The 12,101-nt window shown below is 30.4% G+C and overlaps 1 protein-coding gene across 1 annotated transcript in view; it reads left to right on the forward strand.

The window, feature by feature from the left end:
• Best2 (bestrophin family protein) overlaps window positions 1-12,101 on the forward strand; it is a 47,390-nt gene that overhangs the window by 10,072 nt on the left and 25,217 nt on the right. The gene's annotated exons all lie outside the window — the stretch shown is intronic.

The following is a 12,101-nucleotide window of genomic DNA, read 5'->3' on the forward strand; positions in this document are numbered from 1 at the left end:
GCGGAGGAAGCTGACTCTCTCGCTCGTAGCACTCGGGCGTTTTATTTACTTCCGTACCGCGCGCAAATCGCGTCAAGACTTTCGTGCAATTTATCGGCGCACCTTCCATTAACTATATGTCGAAAAATGCGCTTATTTTTTCCTCTCCTGGAATTCTGTTAATAGCCGCTATAATTTCCGCGCGCACAGTATGTTCCAGTTTGAAGTGAGAGATTACATATAGGACAAAAAATCTAAGTGCATTAAATAACGGATTACTACATTTTGCTTGAGCATTCTTATAGTAATTTGAAAGTGGCATGGAATATGAATGATCTTAAATGCATTAATCTTACAAGCTCCTTAATATACAGTATTGGTCAAAAGTATCGCATTATCTTTAACGTCAGTAAATTATTAGAGGTTTGAAATGTAGACAAAGCCGTTGATTATTATACATTTCACTTTTCCCATATATATTGTACAATACTTTGAATTTAAATAAAAATATTGTCTGTGTTATTCAAAATGTAGAAATAAGGATGAAACTTTATTTTTAATTTAACAGTTAAATCATATGAATTCAAACCATTTTTAGTAAAATAATGATTACACATTTTTTATGTTTTAGGTATCTTTAAATACTTTTAGGGATTTTTAAGTACTTTTTGATGTGTATTATTAATTCCTGATTTTTATTAGGATTTTTATTACATTTAGGTAATGGTGATGCAACAAATCATCGTATCAGATATGAAATTGATATTAGCACATGTCTATGACAAGATATGTATATATACGATCAAAAGCGTCCGATTTTATCTTTTTTTAAATATAATATGTGAATCTTTGCGTGTGTGTTTGCTCATAAATTAACGCGTCGTACTCCCATTAGCCAACTTTATTGTAAATTATATTTTTAAATCATAAGATTATTTGTTCTTTTATATCGAAGCGTAAAGCTCCTATCAAATTAAAATAACAGTGTCAAAATAAAATTTGATAATATTGACGCACGTCTTTCTTGATTAAAGTAACAACTTCCCTGTTCGATGCAATACTCTTAACCGGTACTGTACAGCAACTAAATGCAGCAAGTATAGAAATCTCTGTATCTAAGAATATATGTTGTATGATATAATATCTATTAAAGTATGTAACAGGTATTATATATGACGTGACATGTAACATATGTAATGCATGTTAAGGTTGCGAGAGTGTATAGCATACTTTTGTCTAACGGTGTAAAAAGAAAATGTATCATTTGCCGCAAGCCATGTTGCTCATAATTCACAGCTCTTGTGAATCAATGAATTTGTAACACAGTCAGATTGTGTAATTCTTTGTCCAGAAACATGACAATTATCGAGTGACTCGATTGATGTTACCCCGTTGTAACAGCAAGATGCGAGTCATCGTGTTCTTGGAAGTACGGAAGCGGTAAAATCATCAAAATCAACGGCTTCTTTAACATCCGTCTACTGTACTGATTACCATCTTCTTGGTAAAATCAAAAAGAATAATGCATTTTTTTTATTGATTATTCCATTAGGATTTACGTCATTCTTATTGTGAACCTTTCAATAATTTTAAATAATAATTCATGATTAATTTCACAGTGCATAATAACGCATGACTACTGCTTCTTGTGGATAACTTCTCGTTGAAAAGATTTAAAACGTAGTTACATCACAATTCAGTTATGAATTATTTTGTTTATTCTTTAACATTTTATTTAATAAGCTTTACATAATTTTTTTAAGTTAAAAAATGCATATTAATTAACAATTTTGATTGTCTGCTTAAAAATAAGAGTAATTTAACAATTTTATATATTTGAGTTTTGTATTTGTATCTTAAAAAGAACTTCAGTAAAAAAATTTGATGACAATGCTCGAAAAAAAATGCAGATCCAACCCACGTAAACGAATTTCATATTTTCACATGGGCTTTAACCTTTCAAACACCTGTCTTGATTTCATCTTTGCGTCCACGCTTATTGTGATTCGTGGGTTTTGTGTCTCCAGTTCGATACGCGTGGGTGAATAATCGGTGTTTCTCTTCCTGGTTCTCCCGCCATTACAGAAAAAGAGTTCAAGTTGCTTTTTATAGTGTGCAATCTGCATATAGTGAAATTTGAGAAAGTTGGAAAATAAAATGTTTTGTAGCAATTCAAACAAAGTATATATACATCTTATGTATTACTTGATAATTGTAAAATACGATGTAAACATATATATAATAACAAATTATTAACATAAAATTCTTCAAATCTAAATATGACCATAAATAACTTGGGCGAAACATTGACAATTATTTACTCACTATACGAATCAATATTGACACAAAATCGTGTAACGCTAATTAGCAAATCTCAATATTTGCGCATAATATATTAACTTTTAAACTATAACTTTTAAATTAACTAGTAGTTTTTTGAACATGTGGCCGGAGACTACCGCGTCTCCTGATATATTATGAAAGCAATGCTAGGAGATAAGTTGTAGAAAGACAAGAATCTTTCTTACGTTCGCACGTGACTCTTAATCTTCTTCGATCGCTGTGGAATTCAACTTGATTACGCGCGGGACGTTTGCACCATAAATAACGTATCGATCCTGCGTGGTAAAAGAATCGATGTCTCCGCAATGCATAAGTTCGATTGAAGAAATGTCTATCGTACTGCGATTCGTACGAAGTTTATGTTGTGTATTGTCTTACAATTAGTTGCGATAGACAGACGAAAAAGAGACTACACCACCGAGGCTCAACTTATCACATTTCTCCTCGACGCAAACCATACACGGACAGTCCTATTCATCTGAGAAGGTAGTCTCATTTTTCTTTGTTTCTTTTTTATCGAAGCTTTGTGCTTTTTGCGAAGAACGTCTTCGCAGAAAAGTATAAGTCTCTGCTTTACCTGCACTGTTAAAAATATATACATTAAATTTCATGTAAAGTAACGGAAGCAAATTTCAAGCAGGTACATTAAAATCGTTCAATGTTGTCAATGATCGAGCATAAAATTATAAGTAACTTATTGTTAGATTTAACAATTTTAATGTATCTGCTTGAAATTTGCTTCTGTTACATTTACATGAAATTTCATGTCTTTTTTAACAGTGTGACACAAGGAAAAAAGATGACAGAAAGACTCAATACAGATTTGGTTATCATTTCAATGCGGTACAACAAACACAATTCATCCGAAAACAATGTTTCAATATCATATCGTAATACATAAGAAATCACAGAAATATCATGAATAACAAGAACTTGTCATGGAAATCTTTCTTTCTAATTGATAGACTTATCTCAAAATTTCTGAAACTATTTTATAATAATGAATTCTTGATATATTTTGTAAGAGAAATAATCATCTAACTGAGCTTTTTTATAACTTATTGTAAAAGCTATGACATTAAAGGTAGATTTAACAATTGTGTTACTTATATCAAACAAAATATTGTTATTCCGTTATGTAGAGTAAAAAATTTTTTAGAGAAATTTGTATACTAAACTGCGGTTTGAAATCGTTGTGCTAATACAATAAAGTAGTAAACTTTAAATTGTAGTATTTGTAAATTTGAAAAGGAAATAACAGCACAAAAAGAATGTTCTTTTAAATTGATTTATTATACATAACAAACACAATAAGTTCAATCATCGACAAAATATTTTTTTAATCTATTGTATTATATCTACAGTACTTGTGCATTCAAGTCATGGAAGCTGTATCGAATGTATCTAAGCACAATGACCATGACCACGGATAGCTACTGAGGAAGCACACATACCTTGGCAATGACTTGACCATCTGTAAAGTTGTTACGTCGATTTCCAAATATGGTCTGATTGGATAAATTTGTCGATAATAAATAAGTTAAGTTCGATGAACAGAAGTATCGATGCAGGAACTGTTCGGCACATAGAAATTAAATAGCACGACTAGTAACTTAGAATGGAGCTGATGACGTGAGCAGACACATCAGTTATTCTGTTTACGGATGACGATCCGTTAACGTCTTCCTCATCCAGTCGATTGCTTTTGAACTTGCGAAATGTCAATAATATAAAAAAATAATCGAACATAAAAAGATATGATGAATATTTTTTTGTGTATTGATTATAGTACCAGAATAAAGCGAGTGTAAAAACAGTTATGAAATTATCTGAGATATTATTATTAATTAACTCAAGGCAATGCAAACCCACTGTTAATATAAAACTCTATTTTTAATATATATTCCTATAAATAATATATGTATATTTATAATATGATATAAACTTCTTATACGTGAATAATATATGGTATATCTAGTGATAATAATATATATTATTTAAACCACATCTTAATTTCTAATTATTGTATATACAATTAAATTTATATAATAAAAACATTCCAATTTTGTAGTTAATAAAAAAGTGATGAATAATTATTTTTTTAATGAGCGTGTTACGAGTAAGGATACTTGTTGTGCAGATGCCTTAATTACCGTTACTCATCGTTAGCCAGACTTTCAATGCCGACAATATCATGTAATACGTTCATGAAGAAACATCTTTGTTCAGAAATATTTAAAATACAATTAGAATGCTTTAGGTAACAAAGATTATTATTAATATTGTTTATCTGTACCTACAAAATAAGTCAACTTTTTCAATCCACATTAAGTAACAAAGATTAATAAATAACATACATGAAGAAATATCAAGAAGCATGAAAATAAAATATAACATTTGATAAAAAATCTTATTCAAAACAATTTACGATTATTAGTACGCGTTATATATATTTTTCATTTTGCAATGCGTGACTTCGCCGCCTATGCATTATCGAGAGATTTTCGAAAGCGTCTTTTTGCAATCGCTTTCACCCGATCCGTCTCATTGTTCTCATATATCAGCCCACCCAAAACCTTGTACTCAACTCATCTCATCTTTCAAAGCATGCACGTAACGCACACGATTTATCTTGGAGTACAAAGGAAGTACGTCATCAGAATAACATGCATTTATAAATTTACATTAAAATATTTAATATAAAGCACTAATGTATATTATTTTCAAACAATCGAAAAAAAACAATCGAAACGATAATATTTACATATTAAGTTGAAGTTACAGAAACTATTGCTTCTGCATTTGCTTTTAAACGATAATTCATATTTTTTAACGTTTTTTCAACGTCTCTATTATGGTTATCGAACGTGACTATAAATTCGAACCGTATGGAGAAATGGAGGAGGACAGGCACAGTAAGGAATTGAAGAAACAAAATTGCGACATAGCGCGGTCTTGTCTAGCCGGCAAGAGCGATAAAAGGCCTTGGCGAGCCTTGACCGGTGGACCGTTACTTTACACTATCGATAGGCGACTTAGGCTCCCTATTTTCCTTTTACCAGTACAGCTCGTTGTAAGGCCACCTCATCCAGTTCAGGTTTTTAATAAACTCGTCATCCAGTTCTTTCTTAATAATTGATTATTCATCGAAAATGTAATCTTTTTGTAGCGGAATAAATGCTAACCGCAACGATTATGTTACATGCCGCAAAGGAAAGAGAAGTCTTCGAAGTTTTCCTTAATGATTAATAAGATAGTATAAACTATTTCCGCAGACTTGAGTATACGATGTACACCAATGTGAATTACGATTATGAACCACCTTGCGTAATAGTTTCCATTCATACAGATCTACAATTCTTCACTACTTGTAACCACAATTACAGACTAATAAAATTTTAATTAAGCAGATTGAGATATTATGTGCAATAATTAAACCTTGCAGCTTTCTTTATATCATAACATGGTTAATTGTATATTTATAACATATCGCATCTTCAATTTTTTTCAACAAATACTTAGGCATTAAAATCTAAAATTTTTTACTTACAATGAGCAAATGCTGATAAAGTGATTGAGTAATACATCTTTTCCTATAATATTTTGTTCGTGTAAACATTGTATTGTACTAGGAAATACGATGGCGATGTTAGCAAAACATCGATAAGACGTACATAATTTGTATATACATGTAATTATTCATATTTATTCATTTACAATTAGTGTAATACTTTTCGAAAAATTTATCTCGTAAGATGCCTTGAGAAGTAAGTTGCATTCATAGATGAAGCAGTAGAGCCTCAATTCCTATATAATAGAACGTGGTAGATTTATCGTTGCCTAGTTTGCAAAACATCTCGTCAATGACTCATGTTTTAATAATATTTAGCATTCCGATTGTGGTACCAAAGCGAGAGAGTACAGTCGTTACCTATATAATTCTTTGCTCGATCTGTGTCACGAATCTGTATCATTTTGATGTTAAAATAAATGAAACTATTTCTACGACTTTGGACGATCTTTTAATAGTTTGTGAACATTTTTATTTTTGAATACTACTTTTACAATTATAATTGAAAATAACCCAATAGAAGTATTTGTTACATTATTCGTTTTATCACAGTTATTTTGTTTTTAATAATAAACATCTTAGTTTGTGTTGACGTTTGAATAGATTTTGAAGCAACAAACACATTGGTTCATAACTTTTTGATTTATAATTTATTACATTTTTATTTATTTTTTATACAATTGAAGTTTACAGAACTTCTAGGCCAAACTTTTTTTTGAAAACTTTTTTTAAATTGACATTTCTGATATAATTTATTCAAATATCTATAATACAACATATTTTCTAACAATAACTTTTTAAATCTAATAACTATTGTTGGAGATCTGAAAAATTATTGTTTAAAAAAAGACATTATTATAAATCTTCCAATAAATGATACAATACCAATTTTTATAACATGTTTCCAAACTTTTGCCTCCTCAAATATACATGCATTGGATTTCTGAAAGGCGTCTGAAAGGCATTTGAAACACGTTTAAAAGATTAAAATATTTTACAGACGTCTTTACAATGGCTTTGTGCATCGTATTGTCTGCAGTGTTGTCACTTAATGATTACAAAATTCCTTTCAGCATCAGTACATCTTTGAACGTCATTCAGAGAACGATTCGACATAACTATGCAATTGCATTAATCCGAGCAGCTTCTGTAATAGTAAGAAATTGGTCGTTGCATATCTAAGCGGCCACATAAATCCACGTGCCAGATTTCGCGCTGAAACCGTGAAACGCGCAGAGAAAGGACTAAAATGGAAACGCTTCTGCACCGGGTTAAATTGCCGCGTTATGTTATAACGATCTTGCATAAACGCTCGACATCTGGCTGACTACACGCAGCCATCGCATAACGCTCGCCCATTCACTCGCGGGGACCGTGAGTGTCCGTCATTGACGTTCACTCGCACGTCAACCTTTACGACTCACGTCAACGTCTTCCTACATCGGGAAGAGACGCTGTCTGATCGATCATAAAAAATGTTGCGTCTTGTCGAGAATGCGCTAATTTACTAGTCTTAAAACACGATACTTTACGAGCGACGGACCGCCTTATTAGAACGCTCCGGTATGCACTTTTTTTACAGCGCTCTTTTACGTCGCTCAACAAAATGAACGATCGACAGTGCGCGGAATAAAAATGAGGCTTATCGAGCGTGTTCAAAAAATATTTAAGTTATAGATAACAAATGCGATTTTCTCATAAGTTTGTACTATGAACTTTTTACTGAACGATCATTATTGAAAAAAATAATAAATTTACAAAGTTATATATATAATAGTTATTATTGTTTAATATTGGCAAAATAGGCACTTTTTTTTACTAAAAATTGATCATATCCTTTGTTATCATATACATACATAGGATGAACAGGATCGTCGTGCACACTTAAATATTTTTTATTTGAAGTCGTTTGAAAACTAGTTTTGATAAAAAAGAAAAAACCCACATAATCTTGTCATGTCACGAAGATGATTCGCTAAACTCTTATTTGAATAAGAATGAAATATCTTGTATGTAAATGTCTATCCATGCTCATCAAATTTAGCATTTTAGATGCCAACCCTCAATCCTATAAATGAATGCGCGAATTTTGAATGCATCAGTACACTGGATTTTGAATGCATTCTTTGGTGTACGAAGTATTAAACTTATTTGTTAATTAATTTTGCTTTTAATATTTTGAAGCAATAAATTGTTATTCTAATATGTATGCACTACATATTACAAATGCTAAATAATTTGTTATGCAACATCTTCACTGTTTAACTACGTTTAATAATTAGGTGACGATGTTGTAAAAAGCTACACTCTTATATATTTTATTCAAATTTGATTTAAAAAATTCAAAATAATAAATTCAATACAACGCAAAGAATTTAAAATCTGATCTGATTATTATAAAACTGATTATTATAAAAGAAAAGATTTTAGAGGATTTTCTGTGTAACGAAGTGATATTAACAATAAGTTTATAGTTTGACTTTATTTGAAGCTCATCTATGCTACGCAAACGATTACTACTGATTTCTCAACTGATTTTCAAACTTTGATTATTTCTTGGAAACATCAGAATTCTGATGTCAGAACCAAATGTATGTATATGTACAATATGTAAAATCTAAGTTCAGACACATGATTGAATATAGATTATGTATTTATAATTATTTAATCATTTTTTATACAATTGAATATTTCAACAATTTTTTGTTATTATATGTATATTTAACGGCCAATGATGACACAAAAATTGCGTTCTTTAATACTGTACTCTCAAACGTACCTTATTTATAGGAAGAAATCATAAACTAGACAAAGGTCAGTGAACGAGCCTCGTGGATCAATTAATACGACAATGGCTTCTCCTGATCACAGTCAATGTATTAATGACTTTTATGTTTTCATGTGCGTAATATACGCATGCATGGGACAAGTGGAAGAATTCGCAGGCGTGTCATCATATACCATATATTGTATAATATGTATATACCATGACCCACTGACACACAATCACGAAATAATTAAATACCCTTCCTTCGTTATTCAATATATCGTTACAAATGTCTTACTGTGTTTTTACTCGTGAGATTAATTAAAAGCGATCGACGCAGTTCTTGTATCTTTTTTGCTAATAGACGGAATCTTACGCATACATTTGCGACGTTATATAATTGAAAAATATTACCGAAGAAATTCGATGCAAAGTTCAACTTAAAACTATGAATGTTTGGGTTTTTGTTTATGATGGCTTCGGAATATGTTTTAAGAATGTCGAAATTTAATGAAATTAATTTGAAAAGTATATGTGAGATATTGTCACACCTTTACTGAGATCTCAAAACTTGTTTTATATAGCTATACTTAATAACTGAACTGAAATAGGTTCCTTAGAAGCATTTTGTCATTATACAAAAATAACTCTTCGTGGTTTCATGACTCATCGAATCATGAAACCGCTACATATCAATATATGTATGTATAATCAATATATTCTTTGAAGCAGGTTATATCTACTTTACGTGCTCATTGAAGCAATTTAATTTTAATTTTGTATGCAAACTAATTAAGAAAAAGTGTATTTGATTTTTAAAATACACCAACCTTTAAATATGTAGGAAACTTACAATTTCTAAATTTTTAATCTGTTTGCTATTGGAGTTGATTCAATACATTTTTCTGAAAGAATGTCCTTTCATTAAAGAATCACGTAAGTGTGAAAAGAAAATCTCGAATTCGATAATTACTATAATGTTATATGACTTAATATGATAATAAAGTAACAAACGTTTATAAAGGATGATAAGTAAAAACAAGATATAACTTGTAAGTAAATAGAAAATCTTAATGCATTTTATATAAGTTTATTCTGCGAAAGTATTTAAAAACGTTTATTGTTAGCATTTAATAAGAAACGTTTTCATGTCCATTTCCATGTAATAGTCTGGTTAAATTGTCCAATGAAAATTGATGGCGAGTGTTTGCTATAAGCAAATAGCTTAATCGGTGTCTAAAAGTGCATAATTGTGTCCTATGTAAGTATGTGTGTTAATTTTATAGTTATTTTTGCAAAATTGCAATTTACGATCTTGTAATTATGATTGTTGATTAGTGTGTGTACTGCGCGTCAAAAAAATATGGCCAACAGCGGCGGCGCCGTAGTTGGCGCCGTAATTACATGTTAACTGATGAGCAGAAGAGACTATCGAAAGGCAATAATCTTGTTTATGCAATTCCAGCGATTGGAATACAATCACCGAGATCGCGTCAGAAGAATTCTTTTGATCTAAGCGGATAATGCACAATTTATTATTTCATCGTCGCGTCACTTCAGGTACTCTCTCGAAATTTTCGCTCTTTTCATTTTTGTCATATCAGCTATAAGCGAATTTATTATAGTATTACAATAATCATCTGCTACCGTTATGGTCTTGTGAGCACAACAAGTTAACTACTCTCTGAATGCGGCGGATGTCCGGTACAAATTTTTCATATCTTTCTCCCTCCGGAGAAATGTGATATTTATTGATTAAATGCTAACAATACTTTTTTATTTTATATTTCAAGAAAATATTTTGTTTTTGACAGTTTAACATGTATGCATCATTTGTTAAATCTGTAGAAAAATCGAACGTCTTATTTTGAATGTTATATTTAAAATATATCTAAACGTTTTTTATTAGTTCAGTGCTCGCAAAATATTGTATAATTTCATAATATTAACATCGCTTATGACATCAAATCTTATCATAAATCAAAATGTCAAATTCCAATAAATGAATCATTTATCTTCTATATGAATGAAAACAAATGTCGTACATTCATAGTTCTATTATCAAACAATGGTTGACATATCCACTTTACAACATAAACTACTTTTCACTCTGACCCTATTTGCACTGCATCCGTTGGATACGTGGGTATTCATTTTGTATTTAAAATCATTGTTTCTAAAATCAAATGGTAAATTGCGCGCGCGTTCTTAAATGTCATTTTAAAATAATTCTTATTCATTTGTTTGATTATTTCAATGAGTGAGTTTATATTTGGAGAGATAGAATGCAAAAAGTAAAATTATGGAACAAATCAGATCGCTTCTAATTTCCTATTACATAGTATTTTCTATTAATTACTGATCGATATTTGATTTCTTTTTTATTATAAAGTACTTATGGTGAATTTACTAATGTTCGGGGAACATTACGCGTGAGGAGCGTATCTTCGAAACTCATAAAATCGATTTAGCCGTGACACACTTTTCACTAATTCCCTAGCCAGTTTCAAAGCGCACATGCCGTTTACGATTTTGTAGAATGATCTCGCTAATACTGATTGTACGCTCGTTCTAATCGTATTGATGCGAAGTGGCACTCATTGAAAGCGAAATTGTAAAATAATTTATCTACAAAGTTCTTTTAAATAAAAAACTTGTTTTGCGTGCATCTGTCACGTAAGGCAACGCATCATCGATTTATTAATATCCATGATACTTTGAAATTAAAATAAATTATCACAATAATTCTCAAGCGAGCGATTATGTGTATAGGGACTAACATTAGTGATTGTATAGCATTGAAAAAACGCTGATGTTTTTCAATCGTTTAAATTTAAAAAGATGTTTGAAAAGAGAAAAGACTGTACACGGTGACCGATACTTTGAAGTTCATTCACATAACCAGGAAGTCTGCACTGTACTCAGAAATGAGAGATGGATTTCGCCTGTTTTTATGGCTCGAGAATGGCAAATTCTTATATCATCACTGTGATTTATTAAGCAAAGTGTATCACAAATATTTACCGCTAATTCATTCTTAGAATACAAAATACTTGATATATAAGTTTCATGAGCACGACTGATCTTTATGTCTTTTTTTATAATGTTCGTGCACATTGTGAATAATTTATTGTAACGCAATAAAGAGATACGTAAAGAAATAAAATTGTTTTTCTCGAAGTTGTAATGTGCTATTATATTATATCGTGTAATTACAATTTCGTGTAAAAACTAAAGACAAAAAAGAAAAAATTAAAGACTATACTCAAATTGAGTAGTAGATTTTTACAGTAAAAAAACAACGAAAATTATTATTATTGTACACATAATATAGCTGCATAATATAAGACCATCTAAACCAATGAATATATGTTATCTTATACGTATATAATAAATCAATGTACCAACTTTATATCGGATGCTTATTTATCTAGATAGTTT

The sequence above is a fragment of the Cyphomyrmex costatus genome, unplaced genomic scaffold (assembly GCF_001594065.2).
Source record: "Cyphomyrmex costatus isolate MS0001 unplaced genomic scaffold, Ccosl1.0 scaffold193, whole genome shotgun sequence".
NCBI classification, from domain to species: Eukaryota; Metazoa; Arthropoda; class Insecta; order Hymenoptera; family Formicidae; genus Cyphomyrmex; species Cyphomyrmex costatus.